Source organism: Carassius auratus, chromosome 4 (genome assembly GCF_003368295.1).
Source record: "Carassius auratus strain Wakin chromosome 4, ASM336829v1, whole genome shotgun sequence".
Taxonomy (NCBI): Eukaryota; Metazoa; Chordata; class Actinopteri; order Cypriniformes; family Cyprinidae; genus Carassius; species Carassius auratus.
In genome coordinates this window covers 25,316,652-25,343,246 of record NC_039246.1, presented here as the reverse complement: position 1 = coordinate 25,343,246, position 26,595 = coordinate 25,316,652, and the positions used below count along the sequence as shown (strand labels likewise).

The following is a 26,595-nucleotide window of genomic DNA, read 5'->3' as shown; positions in this document are numbered from 1 at the left end:
TTTGCTGCAGCGCACAGTTGTTCCACATGCAATAATCTGTTTGTGTGTCTGTTTCTTAAGTGACACCTTTCTACTGTTTTTATGGCAGTTTGAATATGACAAAGAGCCAGAGGTAAATGTGACATTCTACATAAAGGATAAAAGCACGGACAGGAAGATTGACAGCACCCTCAGAGGTACATTTCAATGAATTTTCATCATCGTAGTTTACAGGACCAGGAAGTTGGACTTTATCCAGTAAACGTGGATTTTTTAAAGTCTGGAAAGGTTGTATAAAAACATCTTATGAACATCTTAAAAAAGCAGGTTAAAATATTTAGTAAATTTATTTTTGAAAACTTATTTCTTGAATCTTGTTTAATTATGGTATATTGACACTTTTTAAGAGGCCAATATGTATAAAAATATAGTACTGCCAGCCTAAATATTCTAAGCAGTATTCATCTGACACAGGACAGAATGTGACAGAATCAAACTTGATCAATAAATTAATAATAAAATCACCACATATAACAATAAACATCCTAATTTGCATAAAAAGTGATAAACAGCTGTTTATTTAGCTACAAATCAAAAGGTTTAGGGGATGTTTTTTTGAGTTCAGTTGTTTGAAGTGTTTTTTGTTGAAGATCATGAAATCAGTGTTCATTGTTGTTTTGTTTCCTTCATTTTTCTACTCAGTGGTGCTCTACAACTGCTCTGTTAGACGTGAGGACTGCAGTTTGTGTAAGAACGCTGATCAGAAGTATAACTGCGTGTGGTGCGGCACAACAAAATCCTGCATCCACAGAGACCTGTGCACACAGGAGGAGGGAGAGTGTCCTCCTCCAAAGATAACTGACGTGAGGACCATTCTTCTTGTCTTTCTTTTCTCAAATCTGTCTCTCAACATTATTTTGAAAGTATCTAATACTAAATTCAGTTACACTTCAAGCTAAGCTCAAAATGCATCCAAAAAATATCTCATTTGCGTGATGTCAGCTAATCTTACTATTCCCGGTTCAAATGCAGTTAATAAATTTCTACTCTTCATCTTCTCTAGAAAAAACCATTTCTTTTCATCCTCTTCTCCATTTTTCATGTCTAAATGATATATAGATGGCTGCGCTGGTAGGCACAAACTCAGTCTCTCACTCTAGTGTTTTGTTGAATCCATCTGAGACTCTAATGATCGTGCCGCCTTCCCCTGATCTGGCAAAATATTTTCTTTCCAAAGCAGCTGGATCATTTAAGGGAACAATGGTTATAGGCAGGCATGCACATAAGTGGTGCACAGGTGTGCATGCACAACCAAAATAATAATAATAATAAAAAATGCTTTTCCTCCAATTTTCAAGCAATCCTTTAAACTTTTGTCAGGATTTTCATGTATGTTTGATTGGGCGATCAAGCAAAACTCTGCAGGACAGTGGATCTCCAGTACGGGAGTTGTCCATCTCTACTCTAGGTTATGGTTTTGAATGTCATAAGCCTCTTTTTACTTTGCTTTTCTGTTATCATTCCAGGTTGTTCCTCAGGAAGGGCCGATAAAGGGACAGATATCTGGCACAACAAAAGGCAGTAACTTGGGCATCAAGCAGGAGGACATTAAGAGAATCACTGTAGGTGAAGTGCCTTGTTCTCATTCGCCAAAAAGATACTCATTCTCTAGGTACTGCATGAGAGTTTAAGGATTTTTTGTAGCAACAGCTGTGTGTTTGTGATGCTTCATAAATTTGTGATATTCTTTTTTCATTTATTATCTTTTATTGTTTAATCAGTTTATTATTATGTTTAATCATAATTCTTTATAACAATTCATACTCATTTAATTGATTCAAAAATTGATCATTCATTACTGTTATATTATTTCAAACTATTTTTACATTATGGTTTAGTTTTATGTTGTATGCTGTGTTGTCTTTGCATGAGTGTCCATTTCAAGTTTATAATGTCACTGTACTATATTTCTATTGCCAATAATTGTGATATGATAAAACTGGTTGGATTTCTGCTGGTCTGCAGGTTGGATGTGTGCTGGTCAGACAAAGTCTGACTGAGCTTCGGAACAGATGCAATTAAGATTATTCAATAAACTTCTTTCTTCTGCTTTCTGCTCCTAATGGAGTTTTGCTTACTAGACATTATGTAGTAAAACACTGATTTTTAGTACCAGACAACACTTGCTGTTAACAGGTTTTAGGTACCAGAAAAAACTGTTCATGGGTTTTGAGTATTATAAAAAAAATGATATTTTCTAACAGCATCAGGTGTCCAGGGTTGGATCCAATATGCTTGATGTGGAGACTAGACTTGTCGGCAGGATGTTGATATGATCACTGTAACGATATTAATACTCCATATACATCGGGAAGAAGGAGGCGGGAACCGGCGCACAATCAAAACCATTTTAATAATTCAAAAATAAACACAAACTAGCGCACCAGCCCCTCACGGCCAACTGGTGCGCATAAATAAAAAGCAAAACATAAAATAATGTCCCAGGCCTGGTCCTCTCTCGTCCTTCACGGGTGTCGCTCCAGTTTTATATCCTTCCATCTCCTACGTGGGACTCGAGACAGGTGGTGGAGCGCAGGTGCAGCTCATCTCCAATCACTACACCTGGCCTCACTCCTCGTGCCCACGTCTCTCGGCCCCGCCTCACTCGTCACATACCCCCATCGCCCCTCGCAGGCCTGGGGGTACCCTCGAGACTGCGCTCTACTCCCCCCCCCCTCCCTTCGGGGGGGACCGCTCACGGGGACCTGCGGGAACCTGGGGGTAGGACAGACGAGGCGAGAGAAAAGGAGATGGAAGGAGGAGCGACAGGGACGAGAGAGGGGAGAGAGAAAAAAAAAAATAATCTGGTTCCCAGACGCACTGCTGCTCGGCCCTCCACCAGCTGGGTGATCTCCTCCGCGGTGCCTGGCGGTGGCACTGGACGGCCCTCGGCGGACGGCACGACACTCCTCCGCCGCCCGGTGGACGGCGACGGCTCCTCCGGTTTTGGGCAGCCGGCAGGAGTCCCCCGTTCCCTGCCCCTCCGGATTCCGTCACGGAGGCAGCAGGCTCCGGCCCCCTGGCGAACGGCGCCGACTCCTCCGCTCCCTCACGGACGGCAGCCGCCCCTCCATATCGTGGGCGGCCGGCAGCGAGCTCGCCCGTCCCCGGCAACTCGCTCCAGCCCACCGCCTCGAGCGTCCTTGGCGGCACACTTCCTCGCCTGCTCGAGGGCACCGCGGATTCACCACAGTGGCGAGGGATCTTCAGCAGCGCGTCCCTCCTTCTCCCGGGTTCCGGCACCACTGTAACGATATTAATACTCCATATACATCGGGAAGAAGGAGGCGGGAACCGGCGCACAATCAAAACCATTTTAATAATTCAAAAATAAACACAAACTAGCGCACCAGCCCCTCACGGCCGACTGGTGCGCATAAATAAAAAGCAAAACATAAAATAATGTCCCAGGCCTGGTCCTCTCTCGTCCTTCACGGGTGTCGCTCCAGTTTTATATCCTTCCATCTCCTACGTGGGACTCGAGACAGGTGGTGGGGCGCAGGTGCAGCTCATCTCCAATCACTACACCTGGCCTCACTCCTCGTGCCCACGTCTCTCGGCCCCGCCCCACTCGTCACAATCACCTTTTTTATTTTTTTTTAATGCTTTGTCTTACGGGTTTGTAATGAAATGAGGATGAGTAATTGTTAACTTAATTTAAATTTTTGGGTGAACTATCTCTTTAAACATGAACAAAAAACATCTAAATTTATGAATTCCATTTCAATTCTACTTCATTAAACTCAAATTGACAACATAAAAATGTCTTCAGGACACAAATTTACATTTTTTTATTAATTCTGAGAGCACTCTGGCCCTTCAAAGACAGCAACACAACTGCAGTGTTTCCAGACCCAGAAATTTAGCAAGGACATCGATAAAACAGTCTATTTGACATCAGTGGCTCAACTTTCATTTTGTGAAGCTAATGAGACTTCTTGTGTGAAAAGAAAACAAAAATAACATAATTTATTCAACAATTCTTCTTCCTGAGTTACCATCATTTTGGAGAGTACCACGATGCTTATGCATGCTTTCCCCAGAAAGTAATTGATGCAAAGAAATTTCAATCCGGGTCAGACGGTGGGTGGTTTTTCAATATGCAAATTTATTCAAAGAATATAGAAAGTGATAATACAAATCATTACTTGCAAACAGATTATTAAGTATTATAACCAGCTTCAAATATAGGAAATGCAAATCCAAAATTAATATAGTTTAAAAGCAATCCATATATGATAGATTGTGCCCATCTAAAATTAGTAAAATTATTATAATTATCAAAAGTACTCCAACTGTTAAGAATATATATATTCAAATAATAATACAAATTATATGAGAATACTTAGTATATCAAAAGTCAAAGTATCTGAGTTGAATAAACCTGTAGAATTTCAAAGTATTCAAATGAGCCTGAAATAAAGGATAAAGAAAAGATGAGAAACCGAAGTTCAGTTAGATAGAGAGACTGAGAGGGGAGGGTGTCTGCATCTCTTTATATATTCTTTCTTATAATTAAAGCTGAAGACATGTCTCCGGTCTATACAAAAATATCCAAATATGTCTTGCAGACGGTTTCACTTCCAAATTTGAGATGGTCAGAACGTCCTATGGTTTTAATGTTTCGATTTTATCTCCCTGCATGGACTAGGGTCAGTCAATACAGAATGGAGAGCCACTGCATTATCTATTTCTGCCCCTTATATTTCTACAGAGAGCCTCTGAGGACTCATGAGCAGATTGTTGTTCTAGAAGCGTTGTGCTGTTGAGCACGTATCAGATCAACACGTGACAGAAGTCAGAATTTCGATGCACCAGTAATCAACGTAATGCTGTTTACGTTCAGGAGAAAGTGCACGCATGCTTTATCAATGTCCATATGTTTCTGGGTCTGGGAACATTTCAGTTGTATTGCAGTATATGCAGGGTCAGAGAGCTCTCAGATTCATCAAAATCAGATGAAAATTTGTTCTAGTTCTAGTGTTCTAGTATAGTTGTGACGATACTACCTTTTCTGGAATCTTTGACTGAAAAAGGTAAATTAAGATCAGTCTGTAATTACTTTTTGCAGCATAGATAGGGTCTAACATACATGTTGTTGTTTAATATTGCTGTTTAATATAAAGTGTTTCTCTAGAAACCAGAATTAGGAAGCCCTCGCCTGACCTCTCCCCCATTAACCACAGGAAGCAGCCCATGAGTGAGCCATCGAAGGTTAGTGAAGTACTGACAGGAAGCCTTTTACACGTCTCTCAAGCATCATGGGTAGCCTATTTATAAAGTCAAGAATCAGAAGAAATAAAGAGAAACAAATGAAGGGTGAAGCTGAGAAATTAACAAGCGAAAGAGTGGGAACGTACAACATATACCTCCATTAAATAAACAATCTCCCTTGCTCTCTGTGTCTCGATGAGGTATAACCATAAGATACTTTCACATAAACAGCCCTATACAATAATCAGACCCAGACCCAGATTTTACAGTTCAAACCAGAATGAAACACTCGCAACCTTTCTAACACTAAGGTGACCAGATTTCAGAAAGGAAAACCAGGGACATTTCCTATTTCAGTGGTTAAAATATCACTGAAATGTCTCTTGTCATTATCTACTAATTAAAAAATGGGGACAATGTTATTTATCTATTTATTTTCTATTGTTGTGGGTTCCATGTTGTGGGTGGAGTAGTGTTTGAGGATCAAACTTACAATACCCTATTTTTTATATACAATTCACCAAATATCACACTGAAAAATAGTAGTAACTGTTGCAAATAGCCTGGGGTGTAAAAAGTCCACTCCCTGGTAAGAACATAAACATGATTTATAATTAATTCAACATACAATGCTCATTTAAACACGTTTTGAACATTTCAATTAAAAAAGGTCTCATCACCAAAACATGAATTGTATTTAAATTCTCTTCACTGATAGTATTTGCCATTTTGTGCATTCAGCCAATATATTACAGCTAACAAATATATCAAATTGGGCAAATGTAAGCTCAAGTGCTTCATGTGGGACACCTAAAGTACATATTTTGGCTTGCTATTAGGCTTGAGAACAGGCAGTATTTAGTTAAGTGGCTTGGATTGGGAAAGTATCTTATTGTTTGTAAGATCTCTGTTTCAAGTCTTACAGAATTACATGAATGGTTATGGATCTCTGTTGTACTTAGAATAGTGCTGGTGACATTTTGTCAAATGAACATGCTGTCACCTAATGGTTTGACATTCAAAGTACACTTAACTTGCAAGCACTACATCTCATGTTAAAAACGTTTTTATTAAATCTTATTTACTGTACGTTATTAAATATAAATATATTAAACTAGATTTTCTTATATTTTCATTTCTCATTTTAGTTTTATTTAGTTTGTCATCTTATGTGCATTTTTAAATGTATAAATATTTCTATAGCTTTAATTACTTATTTAATTTTATAGCCATTTTAGTAGGCTTCCTCAACTACATTTTTATTATTTCAGTTAGTTTTCAAAGCAACATTCCTAAAGTTCTTTTTAGATTAAGTTTTTTAATATATTTCTATTTTATTAGATTTTTAATTTATATATTTAAGCATGATTTCAATTACTGAAAAAAAAATTTAAGTCACTGAATAACTTGATGAAGATGATTTTCTGATTTTATTTTTTATTTACAAAGCCTTCTTGAAAGCCTTGACACTCAAGCTCTGCTTTATAGTAACAGGAAACCAAGGTCTCTTTTAATTATACTAGCAATGAGACAAAAAGTGAGTTTCCAAAAGTTTAATTATTTGCTCACATTTCCTCACAAAAACCAATGTTCTTGTTAGCTGGTTATTCAGTGTTCCATAGCCAATGCAATTTGTTATCCTGGGTACAGTAGCACAACCCCATTATGAAAAAGTCAGTTATTTCCAACTTCTGAAGGTTATCTGAAAGAGCGTTGCCCCAATTACAATTTCAGAAGTTCCCATTGCATTTTTCTGCTCTGTGAAGCCTATTATTTGATACCAGCCAGCCGTAAAACCACAGAAATGAATGGATCTGATGTAATCACATACTGATGTAATAGATTATAGAATCAGGTTTTAATCATTACAAAAAACAAAGAGCTTCCTGTTATGTGTGTGTGTGTGTGTGTGTGTGTTTGTAACACTCCAGGCAATTAATCAATCAAAGCGGGATTTTTGAAAGCCAAGAATTGATGTAGCTCTTGAAAGAACTTTGAAACAATTGTTTAAATAATTGTCCTTTGAGCATGTTGAGAACATTTACATTGTTTGCATTGGGAATAAACTGGGAACCTGATCAACCACTGTGGACGCCCTGGCACAGTGGCTTCCTGCAAAGAGTGGCTCTCAGTCTTCATTAGTGGCTTCATTATCTTTCTCACATCTCTGATCACTTGTAATCAGGTTGATGATGAGAACTGGCTATTGCATGGCTCAAGTTGCCAGCCGAAAGAATTAAGGATTGTTTTCTCTTTAGTTTTGATAAAATATCTAAGATACATAGGCCTACTAAAATGAGCAGTTTACAAAAAAAAAAAAAAAAAAAAAAAAAAAAAAAAAAAATATATATATATATATATATATATATATATAAATAAATATATATATGACCAAATTATATATTGACCAAATTACATTACATTGATGGGTCAAGCATACAGTTATTTGATCACATAATAAATAAACACAAACTAATTAAAATATGGTAAAAATGCTAAAGTATTTTTACAGATTTTGTAATATTTTAATAGACATATTAAAAAATCTGATTTTAATCATTCAAACCTAAATTATGTGATTTACATTTAAAAAAGGGACAAATATATATATATATATTTTTAATCATCTTTATATTTTATTTCTACATATAGAAAGAGACTAATATATAATTATATAATACAGTATAAAATACAAAACATCTTTAATTATATGTAAATTAAACCATAAAAAATATTAAATCATTTATTTTTGTTTTTCTGAAATTAGCAAACTTTGCCCTTTGCCCTTGATCTTGTTCCATTTGGCTGAGCCCAGGGGTGCAGAATTCTAGGTGATGGTCCCAGGACTTTTGGGATTGATGGTGAGAGCACCAGATGGCTCATTAGTGGCACTACACCAAATTAGCACTGCAGGGAATACCAGATACCGTCCACCAAGCTAAACCAACATCTCCAGACGCTAAGTAATAGGATTGCATGCAGTTTATACACAGACAATCGCACAAGCTCATGCACGCGCACACACGGATACGTGCATGGACCACGCACTCATTTCCACACACACTCTCTGTCGCTCACACAAGCAAGTATACACACCTCTTTGATTAGAGCGAGGTCCATGCAATAACTCATATTGACAGCCATCCGACCAAACTTGGCTCGGTGCAACAGGGAAGCAAATCTAATCATTGCACGCGCTAAAAATAACTCCGTTATTTCTCGCTCTCGCTCACTTTTGTTCATGTTTATCCCCCTCCCTCTTCACGACTCCTTCTGTTTGCTGTCTCACAGCATTGTCTTTCTCTGCCAACAGACAGCGTAACTGTTTCTGCTCATCTGTCTTTGCCGCCATTCTGGATGTGCCAAATTCAGCTGCTCACAGACGGGTGCAAAGAACGTCTGTTTTTTGTTACACACGGACAAGGTGAGAATATCACTGACGTTAAATAGTACTTTACGGGATTTCGAGGTGTGGTAGTCTCTTGGTGGGGGTTACACACAGTTTAAAGGCCCCCTGAGATTATATATTTTGTGTTGACATTATGATTTCAAACAGTAGAGGGCGCCAAAAGAATGCATCACGAAACCGTTTCATTCGTTCTCAAGAGATTTATTTCTTGCAGTGTCTACACGTCAAACTCAAGTTATTAGAAGTCAACACGTGCCTCAAAGTATCTTGAAAAGACTTGAATCGTCACTGGAAGCTGAAGAAACTACAAGTGAGCCGCAATCAATATCTGTCCTTCACATCAGAGTCGCTCAAAACATGCCCAGTGAAGTATAAAATGACCTGCTCGGTGTCTGTACGGTCTTGTTTATGATTTGCCAGATGATTCAGTCATCTATTTCTTAGCCTTTAGTAAAAGAGGTGTGACAGATCCACTCCGAGCAATAGAAGTACGGGACTATTTGAGAGAAAATTGAACAATGGTTGCAGATGACAGCAGGCTCTGTGTTCCACACTCGGGCACAATGCCATCTCATTCCCCCTGACAGCTATCATTATTCTCATTTTCTTTCTGTGATTTTCTGTGTCTTTCCATCGCTGCTCCTGTTTTATTTCTCGTGTTTTGCTCAACTTTTCCCTGCATTTTACACTGTAAAAGGGTTGAGAGAGAATGAGCCAGGGAGGAAGGGAGAGAGAATAAATGAAAAAGCAAAGCATCTCTGTCCCTACAGGCCTTGGGGCAAAGACCGCACTCTTTTCCTTCAGACAGACTAATTTCCATAGTCATGAATTATTCAAATCATTCAGCTTTGACACTCAGTCCAACTACAACATACACACACGTGCAAGTGCACTTTCGCTGCGATAACACACTGGGGTCCAAAACAACATTTTAAAGAGACACTGCATTAATGATGTTGCTCATGTTACCCCAACTGTCCTCTGAAGGCAAAGCCACAAAAAAAAAAAAACCTTGCTTACTTCCACTACCTGTTGAATTTGGAGGGTTTATGAAGGTCAGTCTGTTAAATAGCTCTAATCTGGCCGGATTAAAGACTATAAGGTTCAGTAATAAAAAAATAAGACGGTTGAAGTTTCCTGAGTCAATTTTTTAATGCAAATTATTATTATTAATTTTTTTTATTGCACTTTATTTTATATTGAATTTACTATTTTGTTAACATTGCTGACACCTTTTTATTTTATATTTTTGCTTTTTATTGTATATTGCTTATTTTATTTTTTTATTCGTACTCTCATTTTATGTCTTCTATTTATCTTATTTTATATCTGTCATTATTCTAAACCTGTATTATTGTCAAACCTCCTCCTACTCAGCCAAACATTAATCTTCAAAATAGCAGCCAATCAAAAATATTGGACTAATGAAAGAGGTGGGCTTAAATATGTTGTTACAACACAATTTTCTACAGCCATCCTCAAAATCTGTCCTTTGATTATGATTTACAATTGGTTTGACCTTAATCTCTGTCACAGCATGAGCCAGATTACTGCAAATCTCAAATTTACTGTAAATAGGAGAGGAAAAGATCATTATTTTATTCCAGCTCAGGCTTCACAGCGGGGGCCCTGTGGGGGGCCTTAAGGGTGTTTAAAGCAAGGTTAGAGCAAAGTACTATCTCTGATTCCTACTTCCACTCTGGAAAATGCTCTTTTTGAACACCTTTGAAGACTGAAACATGCAGGATGGATCTGCAGGGTCTAAACATATCATCTGGAAGAATGTCTCATCACCATCAGAGATAGGAAGTAGAAACAGATTTTTACTAAATACAGACTCAGCAATCACAGTGTCCATACAGTTATCAAAGTATAACATAAAGACAGATATAACAAAATAGATATAACAGAGAGAGAGATAGTTTGAAAAATTATGACAATGTCTGTTTAAATGCATTCTTTTATTGTACTGTATATTATAATGCATTTAAATATTTATCAGCTTTTACTGAAACTAAAGCATTTCTAGTAATATATTTTTATTTTATTTTATCATGCAATTGTTTTTGTGTATTGATGCTTTAGCAACACTGTATGCCATAAAATACAAATTAATTTCATTTTGAAATTATTGTGTGTGTGTATGTATATATATATATATATATATATATATATATATATATATATATATATATATATATATATATATAAAATACTTATAACTCATTGCTATTTTATTAGATTTTATTATGTTTTGATGTCATTGCATTGAAGCCTTGAAGTTGATTCCTGAACATTTATTTAACTAAACTCTCATTTAAATGTATTAACTTTGCTGACACTAATATTTCTGGTACTGTATTTTTATTTTGTCATGAAACTTTTTTTGTGTGTATTGATGCTTTGGCAACATTGTATGCCATACAATTGAAATGTATTTTATTTTTGAATATTGCAGCTATTATTTTATTTAAAATCATTGAAAAATATTTATTTTATTTAAATGTAATTGCATTGAAGTCTATATTAATCCTTTAAATTGAAATATTTTATTACATTGTCCTTTTAATTATGGTCAAACTGTCATAGTACCATGTATTATTTTGTTGTGTGACTATTTGTGTATTGATAATTTGACAAAACTGCATGCCATGAAATTCAACTTAATTTAACCTGTCATATTTTACATTGTATAGTATATTTTATTGTATTATTTCTTTGTATTTGAAAACATGAAGTTGAAAGTGTGTGTGTGTGTGTGTGTGTGTGTGTGTGTGTGTGTGTGAGAGAGAGAGAGAGAGAGAGAGAGAGAGAGAGAGAGAGCTCCCTCTGGTCAATCGGGGTAGGTCCAGATGAGCCCTGAGTCCTCATACTTCAGCTGTGAGGACTTCTACGTCACCGGCTTTCCTTCAAAACTCACACAGGTATCCCTGAACATTCATACTTCACTCGCACCTGGCGGCTTATCTGAAGCTCAGCCTACAGGGCGTGGAAAGCCAGGGATTGTTTTCGACGCTGGATTCCCAACATCGCCCATACTTCTTCGGATTTCCCTAACAAAGTGTCCTGCCGCCCCGGCTTTTCGCAAGGAATACTCTGTTTTTCTTCTAGCCCCAGTGATCCGCTTGGAAGTCGAATGATGTAAAGCTTTGATCGAGATTCCTTTCTGGCAGTTTCCGAACAGAAACCCTGATCTGCCATCGCCAGTTGGTTCTCAGAAAGGTGAGTGAGCGTTCAACTTTCTGTTTGTTTCAACCTGCGTGGTTTATACATTTATTAACCGCGCATGTTTGTAAACGTTTAAAACAACGTCTAGTCGCTCTATTTTGTTGAGTCTAACGCGTTCCTCCTCCAGACTTGAACTGTTATCGCTACATGTGTGACATTCTTTCAAATTAAATCAGATTGAAGCAATATAAGTGGATTCGGAGTAACCGCCTTTGAAGCTTTTGTAACAAAAGCATCGAGTCTTATTAACATACAACTTTTGTAATGTATTAGTTCAGCTTTCGTTGATTGTTTATGTAAATTTAGCGATAAGAGCACGCGCGGGGGTCGCGAGAATTTGGAAAGATACGTGACGTCGATAACAAAAAGTACCAGTACTGATATTCTTTAATTACCATGCTGTTTACATGGTTTTTCCAAGATTACCATGTCACTGGGTCCAAAGCACACGACTAAAACATGACTAGGCTATGTGAAAAAGAAAAACTTCATTTTATTTAAGTGCCACATTGAGTTCTTATCGGTCGGTTTGTGCAGCACATATTTGCCTTCAATCTTAAAGGCAAGTCAAGTCTTAAAGAAACAAGATTTTCAGGTTTACACATGACATGTTATCATGTTGCTGATAACTCAAGCTCTCCTTTGCTCGTTTGCATTAGCCGGATGTTTGTTCCCCTTAACACTGTGCTGATGCTTGACATATGCTGTACTCATAGTGTAACTAGCACTATCCCATCTAAGATGCTCTTTGGTAATATAAAACAAGGATTAATGATGGGATATTTAGTAATACCTGTTGTGTATGATTGAACGTGAACCATTTATCACAGACTGCGGATGGAGCAGAAAGCAGAGCTACAGTATCTCTGTTCCTTTTGTCATCACTTACCTTCATTTCATTTTCTCCTGGCTTGTTTATACTCCCAATTACACCCAGCTCTCATATTATACAAGCTGTTGTGATAAAATCAACTATAATGAGGTAATCATATTTCCCTCTGCTCTGTAATTGGGTGGCTACGTTGCTGTTGTTTGTATTGCAGTGAAGTTCATTGCTGGCAGTGTTACACAACTGATCACTTCGAATATTTAATGAGTTAATGGCATACTTTGAAGCTTTGCTTAACTGGTGGACCTTTTACTGGAAAGTTCAAGTCCAAGTTAAGCCTACTTTTGAAGTGATGCCCACCCAGCGACAACTTGAACAGCTCATCTAGATGGCTATTCCAAATGGATATTGACGACAAACAGCATCTGATACAGTGAAAAAAGGCATAGAAACAATTTTCACTCCGAAATTGCTTATTTTTTGCAATTCATTAAAAAGTAATCTGCATTTTTTTTTTGTATTTACACAAATACAAGTTCAAATACACAGTGCTATTGGGAAATATCTCTCTACTGTGTGCTTTAGCCCTAACCAAATTCTAACTGCATAAAATCTAAATCCTGGAGTGTTTTTGATTGCATTCATTTCAGTGGGCTTGCATGGATTTGATGACTGTGAAAAGTGTATTAGCTTCTTTAATAGGTATTATTAACAATTAACGTTTATTGCCTGATATCCGAGTAACTACTAGGTGGAAATATCCATGAACTGGAAACCTAATTTACCCTGATAATATTTTAAATAAGTTGTATTTATTATAGTTACTGAATATATTCAAACAGCCGCAAAACCTTTTGATTCTTCCATATGAAAACGCTCCTCTTGCTTGAGCGATTCATAGCAGGAAGTCATCTGGCCCCCTCAAGGTCAAAGATCAGTGGTCAAAAACAGAGGACGTGGAGAAAGAGTACGCGCTTTTTACCCCTCTTTCTTCCTCCATTCTTTGTCTCTTATGAACGATGGCTGTGTTTATTTGTGTTTCTTGTTGAGGAACACACACGCAGTACACAGTGGCCACATTCATGCATGAGGCCTTTGTGTGTTTGTGTTTGTTCATGTTGCCCACAGAACATGGAGCTGGCTTGATTAAAGAATCATGATAATCTTTTGAAACCCTCGTCTTCCTGTTTTGAGTCACTGACTTATGTCTCAACAGGTCCTTTGGTCTGTGATATCAGTGTTGATTGTTATGAGAGTGATAATGCTGAAAAACTGGCATTAAGAGAGTTTGTTGAAAGTGTGTACAGTAGCCTATGTGTCCGTGTTTGTGGTTTTGTTATCCTTTCCGTACATCTTCACCGGGCTTCCTGGATAAGCCCATCTGTGGTCTGAATGTTCACTCAGTCCTTTTTACTTCCCGAACAGCCCACTCAGTTGTGAGCTAATCAAAATAGCTTTTCTTTCTGCTGTTCTGCATTATGTTTCCCAAAACATACTTGGTGCAACGTTTTTTCTTTTCGTGTTTGTGGTTTTTTTATCCTTTCCGTACATCTTCACCGGGCTTCCTGGATAAGCCCATCTGTGGTCTGAATGTTCACTCAGTCCTTTTTACTTCCCGAACAGCCCACTCAGTTATGAGCTAATCAAAATAGCTTTTCTTTCTGCTGTTCTGCATTATGTTTCCCAAAACATACTTGGTGCAACGTTTTTTCTTTTTTCTGAAAGTACTTTTACAGTTGTTCATAATTTTCTATTCGTGCTGTGGGCATGATTTCTGAATAATATAATAATATGCTTGGTCATGCATAAACAGATCTCAGAACAGCAGGTCTATCTTAAAGGGAAGGTTCACCTAAAAATGCAGATTGATATTTTAATTACCCTCATGTTGATTTCCAACCCGTATGAGATACTTCCGTAGAACATTTTGAAGAATGTAGTTGTTGCTCTTTTTCATTTAGTTACAAAGAATGACTGAAGGTTGCAAAAGCATCATTAATGTGTCATAAAAATTACTTTTGTGCTTTTATTTTAAATATTCTGAAGCCATGCGATTTAGATTTTGAGTCAATCATTAAGTCTGTATCATGAACAGGATCAACCGATTCATTGACTCAAAAGAACTGTACAGATCATTCAGGCTGGTTTAGTGAACTGGATCAAGCGATTCATTAAAACGATTCGACTCAAAAGCATGATTCACTTATGAACTGTGATTAAGGCTGATGTCCCTTTGAGGTCAACAAACCTTTGTAGTCCTGTATGCCCCAGAACAGCCTTCTGCAGGTTGTTCTTTTCTGTCAGCTGTTGCAATAGAAGCAAAGCATCATGTCAGTCTGAGAAAAGCACTTCAGGCCTGAATCCTCATAAACAGTGACGCTAATGGATTTCTATGGGCGCTAATTTAGACCTATGTCATGCTGATGGATCTGCTATGGTAGATTGTGTGGAGAATAATGAAAAAGCAGCACAAAGGCCGATGTCTATTGAGAAGCTACTTAGCCACAATGCCTGATACAACCTCGTTTCCCCCCTCCATTCTGCTTTATGTAATTCAGAATGTGGCTTTTGGACATCATATTTAATGATTGGGAATGAGGTGGAGAGGAAGTGTGAGATGGAGACATGACAGGGCATGTTATGATGTCCTAGAGCTCATGTCTTCTGGGGTTGGAGCAGCAGACTCATTTGCTCGCGTTGCCCTTCTTGTTTGTTATCAGGGGACAAATGTTATGCTTATTTCAGACTTCAGTGTTAGCTGTTGGCCTTGAATGCCTTGTGCATTAATGGTCACCATGAGAGATGTTATGTTGTAGGATCATGGGAATTTGTGCCTGTGCTTCTCCTAAATGTTGTTTATATTCAGTCACACACTTCAGCAGTCATTGATTTGTGTATAGATAACCGCACAGATGTCCTTCCATACTAAGAAGGCATACACCTGCTTTTCGGAGAGAGGTCTACGATGTAAGAGCTGTTTCGCTCCGAGTTAGTACTCGATCAATATGGGTTTTTCATCAGCTGATGCCTAGAGAGCAAGGTAGCTGATGTAATGCTAATACAGTACGATTGCCAATGTATGTTGGTGCCTTATCGATTATTCACAGATTTTTACAATGTTATTTAAACGTCGTCGTATCTAATTATTTTGGCCCTAAAATGCAAATTTCAACAAGGCAACCCTGCCAAAAAACTTATATATTTTAACCCCGGGGAAGCCTTTTTTGATCGGGGAACCTCCTGGAAACGTGATTGGGTTAGTTTTGAGAAGCAACTGGGCAGGATTTGTTGTGAAAACCTGGCAATCCTGATCTGAACGCATGTGCTGGATATATACTTCTAATTACAGGAGCATCTACTGATGAGATGCGCATAAAAATCACATTCGATTTTTTTGCACAGCCCTATTTCTGACAAACTGGATCTGTTTGGCGGCCATCCGTCCTCTTTACAATGTCTCCGTGAATAGGCATGTCTGCTCTGCGTTTTTTTGACCAAGCTTGTCATGATCATGGTTATGACGTTAGTGTGTGTGTGAGGGTGGGCAGGGTGTCTAAATTTGGTTGATTGTATTAATTAATAACTCTGTATCAGCTTCATGCCGAGAGTGACGGAGTGAATTGTCACAGTAATGTCTCTGGTGTATTTCAGGGTTCACTCGGGATGGCCTCTCTGCTTTTAAACGGTTTTGTTTAGGAACCTGTCGCCAACCACAGATCCATTAGCTGCCCTTGTGTGCCGTTTTGGCAGGTGTGTACATTTCTGTCAGACTGGGAAAACTGTGTGTGTGTGTGTGTGTGTGTGGCCAAACATGTGGGTGGCGTCAGCAGGTGTCATTGAGTGTGTGAGGTGAGATCGCACTTCTTCTCCTACATCTGAGTGACAGCTGTAATTCTCTTGGGGACACACACACACGCAATGCCACATCCCTCAGTCTCCTACAGTGTCCCACAACACATATGGAGCCCCCCCACAAACCCTGCAACCTGTCGTCCTGTCTGGCTGTCTCTTCCTTCATGGCTAATGTCTGACAAAAGCTCATAATGAACCAAAATGGCCATTAAGATGATTAATTGCTTCATTCATTCATCTATTCACCACCTTTATTAGCCTGAAAAGTGTATTTAACATCATGCCACGATGATCTGTACCTCCCAAGACCATTTCTAATGTAATCACTGTCCCCATTAGGGTTTATTGTTTGTTCTGGAGCAAAACGTCCCGCGTCTTTTACTCTGAATTCAATCGGAGAGCTCTTCGGGGTCAGGTTACGCTTCTATGAACGCTAAATCTCTTTCAGCTCGAAACATGAGGACTTTGACCCGGGTTTTACAACGTTTTAGAATCCTAACAAAAGTCCATTGACTGAGTGGTTATTGAGCAAGGTGCTTGTCCTTACAGACTCGCTCTGTTTTGAGAGGCCTCCAAGATTGAAACTATTGGTGTTTTGAAGACCCTCCAACTGAGTTCTCCCTTCCAGCGTGCTTTTTATTCGGGGTCCTGAAAAAGCAAGAACATGTATTCGGCTCTGCCCTAATGTCAGTCAAGTGCTTCTCATTTGCGAAACTTCAAAGCAGATGCTGTTTTCTGGATTTAGCTCCATCTGATTTGGATGATGAATGCACTTGCGTAACGGTGCGACTGGATGAACCATGCAGGAACTCAATGGTAGCCACAGCCGTGCAAAAATGGCATGCACGGTTTATATAAACACATCCCTTTGAGTCATGTAGGTCTAAATCTTGAATCCACAAAAACACTTGGAACCGTCCCATGGTCTTAGGCTCGGGCCAAAAACGAGGCCCATGTGAATTGACATATGGCTGATGCATGGAGTCTTTGTATGCTTTTCCAGACTGTTTCCAGAAGTAATTTTTAACACTGCCAGATTAATCTGTGCTTTATCATTGTGTTGCAGTGTAATTATGGATTTTGAAAAATTATATATGATACAGATATATTGTACAGTTTAATTTGATATTGCGGTACAAGCTCGAGGTCGTGATTATACGAAGTGCTTCTTAGAAAATGTAATGCAAATATTTCTAAAATCATCCTCTCTATCAGATGCTTATTATACAAAATTACAGCAACAGGGTTGACATCTTGAGATGTAAACCTATATAAGATACATTTATAATCTCAAATATATTTATATGATACAAATATATATTTATATTATAATTACTTATTTTAAATGAAATTTGTGGTATATTTACTAAACAATTGCTGTATTTCTTAAATGTGGGACACAAATGTACCTCATTTTATAGCAACCCCATAACCTCTTTTGGATATTTTTATAAATCTCCCTGGTGGCGTATGTTAACAATTCAAACATATTTTGCTTTTAGTTTTTTTCCTGCTGAATGGAAAAGCTGCTTAAAAGACCTGTTAGTTGGCCTTTTGTGTCTATATGATGTGTACTGGTGAATTGCTCCTCGATAACATTGACACAGTGGGATTTAATTCCTCCACGGGCATCAGCAGTGCTGCTGTTAATCCTCAAACAGTGCAATTTCCTCACACTGAGCTTTAATTTTAATTATCATCTTTAAAATACTGCTAATATTTTGTCCTGCTGTGCTGTGCCAGTAGCCCTGAGCTGTAGGATATTTCCTCTTCCCTTTATTCCCGGGATCAGTAATATTAATTACGGAGGCAGGCTGATTCTGGGGCTGAAGGCGTGATGATATATTTGTGAATGGAGAAGATTTTAGAAGTTTGTCCCTTTTTTCCTGTTGACTATGAGAGACTCTAATAACCACAAGCATGTTGCGGGCATGGAATGATGGGATTAGTGTTTGTTTAAACATACCTTCTTACATGTGTTTATATTCGGGAATGTGGGGGGAGAAGGGTACATGATTAACAGCTGGAGGCCAAGGTCATTTAAACCTCAACTGTCAAATCATGAATAATTGAAGGGGCGGAGTCAAAGCAGGACTGCTTCTTATTGTCACATATGTTCACTGTGTGCTGTCAGAATGGAAACTCCCATAGATTCCTGACAGGAATGTGTCACTTCCGCAGTTCTGGAAGTTTGGAAAAACAACCGATGCAGTAATGTCAATGAGTTACATGACCCGTCATCTTCCTGATTAGGGTCCGGTAAACATTAATGATAAACATGGCTTCTTTAAGACCGATTAGTCATTTAGACAAGATATCAACTAATCAATATTGAAAATAAGTTGTGTTACACATCCCTTCTGTGAATCGTCACTGATTGTTTATAAACTTAGTTGATTTCTGAAGGGTGACAGGAAGAGCGAGAGAGAGACCGAGTGCTGCTAACTTGGGAAGTGAACGACCTGTTAACTGATTGACCTCCACTTGCCTCCAGTTGAATTTAATGGTTTGTAAATCACCCCGTGCTTCCCCCGGAGCGACCTAGCACAGTTATGGACTTCCAAGAGTGTGTGGTAAGTATGTGCTGCAATGTTCATTTTGACACGTCAATGCAGCACACACACAGAGCGGTTACGCACAGGTCAGAGATGATTATGCATGACCAAAGTAACCTGCTCCCACCCAAATAATTTTGTGAAATAAAATACAAAAATAAAGCAATAAAATAAAAGTAATCCATATAACTATATAAAAGTTCACTTTCAACAAATACATATAAATACAATAAATACAATAAAATACAATGATAGAAATAACAAGCAATAGAAAGAGATACATAACTGTATCAAATTTAAATTAAACAAGTTTTCTAGTTTTATTCAATTCTGAAATCTGTTGAGTCAGTGTAATTAATATTGGGTATATTTTGTTGGTTGCTATAGTCATGATATTGCCATTAGACTTCTTCATACAACAACTGAGACCTTTGTATGATATATGTTGCATGCCAGACAAGAAAAAAAAAACTATTTGAAATCCAATCTCACCATTCAGAACGAGTATAGTCCAAAATAATCAGACATTAAATAGATTTTAAACCACATAATATGGATGTAGATTGGATCAGATTTTTAGTGTGTTATGCTCTTCAGACTGTATAAAACGCAGCCATTTAGAGTCGATTATAACAAAATATATGATATTCATGTCTTTTAGATATGGTTAGTAAAACCAGTAATAGCACACAACTTCTTAACAAACCTCATAATTGTATAAAGCATAATTGTACAGTTCATGTTTAAAGCATAATTGGTGCAGGATTAGTTATATGCTGAAGTTTAATACTTACATTTGAGGTTTGTTCAAATCTCTAACCCTAAGTATGACTAATAGTATTTAATAATTAGTTTTTATGTTTTTGGGACATGTGCCCTGTTGAGCTCGGAATCTCCTCTTGCATTTCCAAACTGAGCTGGATGGGACAATTTGTTCTTAACACAGACTTACACACTTCCTATTCCCATCAGCTTCAAAGATACAGTGAACAGATAATGTAGAGCGTGTCCACGTATGCAATGCATGTGAGAAAGGAGGAGAAATATGAGTCAATGCGTAAAATGGAGATTTAACCGATTTCACGTATAAATGCTCACGCATAAATAGCATAATTTTGTTGCGTGAATCTGTTCTGTGTATGTTTGTGTGGTCGGACAGAGTCTCTGTTTCAGCTCATGAGCTTAATTTCCTGTGCGCTGGCTTGCTGCCCGTCTGATGTTGGCTGGATGCCTTTCTCTTTCCTTCTCTTCCTCTCCCTCTTTTTTGCTCCCTGTCATTCCCTTTCTCATTCTCGTTGCTTGTTTCCAGCTCTGACCACAGCAGCTTTCCCAGAATTCCCTCACAGCGTCCCAGCGTTCATCAAAGTGGCCCACTGCACCACTAGCTATTAAACAGAACCAAATGTCACAGTCTTGCTCTTGTAGGCCTGACCTCATCTCTTCCTTCACACACGCATAGAGGAGATTCTGTTTGACTGACACATTCAGCAAAAGCACAGCAATGTTTTGGGCTGTAAAGTTCTATTTTTACAAACAAAGCTTGGTAGTACTGACCTACTACTGACTTCAGATCATTCAAACGCTTACGATAGTCATTCTCTCCTTCCTTATCTTTGTGTTCTTCTTTGCATAGTCTGTACCTAATGCCTCTTATGAGGTAAAACACTTTTAAAAACGCCCTTTTTCTCTCGTCCTCTCTTTTTCGCATTTGCTTTTTCAGTGTAGATGAGACACACAAATAACATTTCATGGTTAAAGAAAGCATATTTTCTTAAGTTTTAAGGCTTTTTTGAAATTTTCACACTTTGCGCTAATTATGTTCTGAAGGACTGTTCTGAAATGCCAAATCATCATTATTAACATTAAACAAGGGTGTGTTGAATTCTCAGTGTTGTCAGACGGGGAACTTTAGCAGGCATTAATGTAAACTTTTCTTCTATGGTTAGTTTTCTCTTTCAGTTTTAAAAAGCCAGTATACGGTCATGGCCTAGCCTAGCCACATTTTATAGCACATTTTATAGAGAATCTTGTGGAGAAAGTAAGTTGAATTGACAATATGTTTATAATTAGCTCCCTGAATAATAAGTAACCTAGATATTTTTCATCCAAACAATGAACTAGTTGATTATTGGCAGTATGAGACAAAATAATGTTTAATTGGAGCAAATAACAACAACAGGAAATAAGCCTGAAATACACTTTGCCCAAGTATGTGAAAGCGTCAGTTAATTTATATTGAACATGTTGGACATGTCTCTTATTGTAGAGAATCTTGTCAGTATGTTTATAACTAATCCTGAATATGAAAACTAGGCCATCTTGGTTTTGGATTAAAATAAAAGGCGTACAAGGGCAGCAAATACCTATTTACTAAAATGAGGAATGGCTAAAAAAGCAACAGTAATTATTGTTTAGTTTAAATTATGATAAAAAGCAAGACATTCAGGCTGGCCTAGCTAATATGCTAGTCTGTTTAAGAGTAAACAAACAAACAAACAAACAGTGTCTTTATCCCGAAATCCATTGGCTCTTTTAGCTGAAAGGCAGCATTTTCACAGTAATTGTTGCAGTTTTGTCCAAATACTTTTGTGCAAGTTGGGTAGACACTACTATTACTGATAATAGCACATCTGGTTTCATTGCACATTTGAAGATGGCTCTAGGAAGACTGAGACTTGTTACTGTGACAATAACACAAGAAAGCATATCAAGCTTGTAAATTGAACCGTCTCTGTCAGTAAAATAAAATAATCATGTCTTGCAAACTAGAGTACATTTCTATCTTTAAAGTGTTCACTAGTTGGAATGTCCCATATTTCCCTACCCCCTCTTTCCCTCTCTCTCTGCTTTCTTTCTTCTCAGCATGCTGTCTGTCTAGTGAGCCGTACAGACCAGAGCTGACTGTAAATTCCTCAGTTTAATGTAAGTAATTAATCCTCGTCGGTTGCATAGTACAAGTAACGGAAAGTACCTTACGGAGAAACATTCCCAAATGTTCTTGAGTCAGGTTTTGCTTTCATTTTTGACATCATAGAGGTTTGATGATGTGGTTACCATGACCTGGGAACAAGGCCAGAAGATCTAAAGCATCTCTCATCCCCTGAACCGCCTTTAGGAAAGACAACCCTCAGATGTCAAACAAACCTCTGACAGCTACTCAGGATGACACAACAAACGCCAAAGCTAGATACAATGCTATCACTAGAACACGCGTTCAAACGCATAACAAAACTCAAGATAGTGAGCCGGTTTGCTTTGCATCGCCATTCCCCCTTTCCGCCTGGCTGTTGCTTAAGCCCTCGAACGACCTCTGGAACACTGGCTCTTATCAGGCTGTGGCCGCCGCGCATTCCGCCGAGATAAGCGCTCCAGCCGGCTTCTGTCAACAAGAAGTGCATGTGTTTGTGTCCACGATCACTTCTCTTCGTTTGTAGCATGGCCTAGTTAGCCTGCCTGTGTAATAAATGCACCGGTCACTGCGACCTGTTTTCCTGCAGTCTTCTCTCTGTACGTCTCCAAGGGCTGATGGGAGATTATCATAAGGAGTGTTTCAGTGCAACCCAGGCACAGATCAGGAATTATGCATGAGGGTCCACACACCAGTTGCCCTCTGAGCCAGTTTTAATCAATTATAGAGCCGCACTGTGTGTGAGTGTGCTATGGCTTGTCCGACAGAGCAACCCATGTGCTCTTGGGACTCACTGATACTCTTGCTTCACAGATTGGATGCTGGGTGTAGCCCCCATGGCTCTTTCATAACCTTTCTGTCTTGTGATCAATAATGTAATTCAGTGTGTTTGGTATGAGTCTGAATCCAATCGTACCCGCTCCACCCTGGCTTAACAAGGTTCCTCTGTTGTGTCCTTGAGCCACCAGGATGCATGTGTGTATGTGTACGTGTATGTGTGTGTGTGTGTGTGTGTGTGTGTGTGTGTGTATGTATATATATATATGTGTCTGTGTGTGGGGGATATATAGAGTGGGATTGGGAGAACAAGAGCAGGGCAGACTCTCATTAATACTTAAGTTGTAGTCACAGACCTGTGATATGGCAACCCAAAACACACTCTAACACTATGATATTCTTAATGCATTTTTCATTACATGAAATTTTTTTCAGAGTAGTCAGGTGTTAAAGCAGAGCTTAGGTGGTGTTTAGGCACATAATGTTGCATCTAAAACTTAGTTTACTACTTTATACTTTCATGTTGTTCAAAACTTGTAAGACCTTCGTTCATCTTTGGAACACGAAGATATTTTTGCTAAAATCTGAGCGCTTTCTAACCCTTTGTAGACAGCAATGCAACTACCACATGTAAGGCCCAAAAGGTAGTAAGGACATCAAGTAGACCATGTTACATCAGTGGTTCATCCTTAATGTTATGAAGCTACAAGAATATTTTTTGTGCACAACGAAAATAAAAATAACTCCTTTTTTTCTTGTCAGTCGAATGTAATTTATTTATTTAAATACAAACATTTAAATATGCTCATTAAAGAAAAGATTCAAATCAGTTTGTGCATAAATTTTGTTTGTATTTTATAGATAAATTAATAGATCTAGACAATAAAGTCATTTCAAGCATCCATTAGAAAATTTAATGGTAGATGCATTAAGAAACAATCACTCAGAAAATGATTTAACAGGAATGTTGTTCTAGGAATAACATCCGAATAACATACAAATGTTCATCCAGGAACACATACTTGGCTTTACAATAAGCATTTGTGCAGTGCATTGTGGGTGGAGACCATTTCAGCTTCTCATGTTCTCACACTGTGGCATAAGTAATATGCAGTTAGTCTCAACTTTATTAGCTCAGAGTGTCTCTTTTCTCCATCTCTAGAATTGCTGAGATAAGAGCATCTTGCAGGCACGAGGTGTGAGTGTGTGAGTGGAGGATGAGAGTGCTGAAGTGATTAGAGGCTGATGTACCCTGTCTGTTCCATTATACACACTCACCTCCACACACACACACACACACACATACAAATCAATTCTCCTCACACCAACTGGAGTCTTAACCGGATTTTGTGATGATGGTGTCTGTCTCATCACACCACAGAGCAGCGTTTTCTCCACTCGAGTTCCTTCCCCATACCTTTCAAAACCTTCATCATCGTCATCATCCTCCTCCGACCATAACAGCATTTTGGTCCGACCTCTCGGAGATTAGTCTGCTGGAGCCGACCCTGTTTATATAAGAATTTTCTTGTTTCCATTGAGATTTATTTTTCTCTCCAGACCTATTTAAATGTCTCCCACACGCAAAAAAAAATTCAATATATTTTTGTGAACCTGGAAACAGTGGGCAGTGAGATTAGACTCCACGCCTGCCAGAGCTGTCAGCTTTCAAACTTCTCCATTAGACCAGCAGCTATCATGTCACCATGACGACCGTCTGTACCAAAACTCTCAGCAGGGTTCTGGCTCCGCCTCCTCCGGTCTTACAGGTTTAACCTTGGCCTCTCTGTCTCTTTTTGTTGCTTTGATAGTCACAATTGCGGTGTGTTCATTCTGTAATTACAGGCCTTGTCTTTTTCTCTCCGAGCGGGACAGAAGATTGTTTTATGGACATCTGAGGAATGTGATCAGCTCGGATCACTCCCACACTATTGTTCATTCTGTGCGTAGAAGTCCAGTTTTGAAGAGGTACGCAGGCAGAGGTGTGTTTAGGAGCCGTGAACTTCTGTTGAATGGCATGCATTCTTTGGCTGCATTCCACAGTCCTACTTGTCATTTCCTGCAATTATGCTTCTTTACAAAGAGGCTGCGTTTCACAGCTTTTCACTCTCTACTCCCGTGTCATTGAAGCTTTATGCACTCAAACACGCACCTTCACCGACTCCGTTGCTCTCATTAAAGCCAGCCTGTTCCCTTTTATACATTCACACGCATACACTTCAGTCTTTCAGGTTCAGTTATGAGCTTGTTTTTCATTGTCTGACACTCTTGTCTGTAAAAATGTTCAGAAATTATAATAGAAAAAATTCTAAAAACCTGTAGGTTGGTTGTTAGTTTTTAATGAGTAATTTTAATGAGCCGAAAAGAACACACGTCTCACCTCTGTTTATTAATATGCACTGGCTACCAATAGCTGCTTGCATTAAATTCAAGGCACTGATGTTTGCCTATAAAACCACCACTGGCTCTGCACTCATTTACCTAAATTCATTACTTCAGAATTATGAGCACTCTAGAAGCTTGTTTTCTGTAAGTGAACATTGTTTTATTGTGCTATCCCAAAGAGGCACAAAAAAAAAAAACTTTCACAGACTTTTAAATTAAATGTTCCCTCCTGGTGGAATGACCTGCCCAACTCAATCCCAGCAGCTGAGTCCCTAGCCATCTTCAAGAATCTGCTAAAACACATCTCTTTCTTCTTTATTTGGCCCTCTAACTCTAGCAATCTCTATGCTAATCCTATTCTTTAAAAATAAATAAAAATAAAATGCCCCTTTTACTCAAAACACACTGCAAGATTTTAGTAATCCTATAAGATAACTGTATGTCACACTGTGCGAAATGGATCTAATAAACTTGGCTACGACGTGTGTGTAGACTGTATGATGATGACGACATCTATTGATTTGTACGATACAACACATGTTTCTATAGAAGAATAAAACGTCATCAGCATGCGCTAGTGGTAAACAAAAAAAGCATAATGAATAACACTTTTAGCAGTTGCAACTGTTTATTCTATTGTAAATATGAAATGTCTTTTATTTCTGTGATGGCAAAGCTGAGTTTTCTGCATCATGATCCTTTTTCATACAAACCCATAAGACCTTTATTCATCATGACCCTGCATAGACAACAATGCAACTGGCACGTTCAAGGCCCAGAAAGGTAGTGAAGACGTCGTTAAAACATTAGCGGTTCTAATGTAATGTAATGTCTTTTAATTTTAGGTTGAATTGTTATGTCGGTGAATAAAATATATAATCAAAATACCATCCAGAAATGCCTAAAACACCATATTTTTCAACAGTGAATTCCTAAACATCTAACATTCATCTGTATTTGACAGCATGGACCCACTGTTATTTTTCTGTCTGTCTGTCTGTCTGAGTTGAGCTTAAGCAGCTGTCACAGTTTCTTAACTATGGAAAGTATTCTGCATCTAAAAATGACTTCTGCAGCTTTCCAGTAACAGACCTGGCCGAACGGCACGCCGCAAGTGTCTCTTTTGTCTACTCAACACACTGCCAAGTCCACCAGACCTGCCTGATGCTGGATTTTGTGTTATATTTGTATTATAAAACCGATTCTGCATTACATTTGTGCTTGCTTAGCATATTATTGAAACAAACTGTCGACAGATTTGATATCAAGTACATTGTGTTCAGTTCCGACCTGAACAGACTGAAACCTCCCATAACACAAAAAGCGATTTAGTTTCTTTCTTGTTTATCTTTCAGAGTTTGCATAAAACACAATGGCCAGGAAAAACAGGTCTGTAACT

The 26,595-nt window shown here is 38.3% G+C and overlaps 1 protein-coding gene across 2 annotated transcripts in view; it reads left to right on the top strand.

Annotated features, from left to right (window-relative positions):
- The window catches only part of LOC113063919 (plexin-B2-like), a 139,594-nt gene that overhangs the window by 23,817 nt on the left and 89,182 nt on the right, over positions 1 to 26,595 (top strand). Inside the window, exon 1 of one of the 2 annotated variants that reach the window (XM_026234362.1) lies at positions 11,508 to 11,884. The exons of the other annotated variant lie outside the window; for it this stretch is intronic. The gene's annotated coding sequence lies outside the window, so the exon portion shown is untranslated. Of the gene's footprint in view, positions 1 to 11,507; positions 11,885 to 26,595 lie in introns of those variants that run through there. 2 annotated transcript variants of the gene reach the window in all.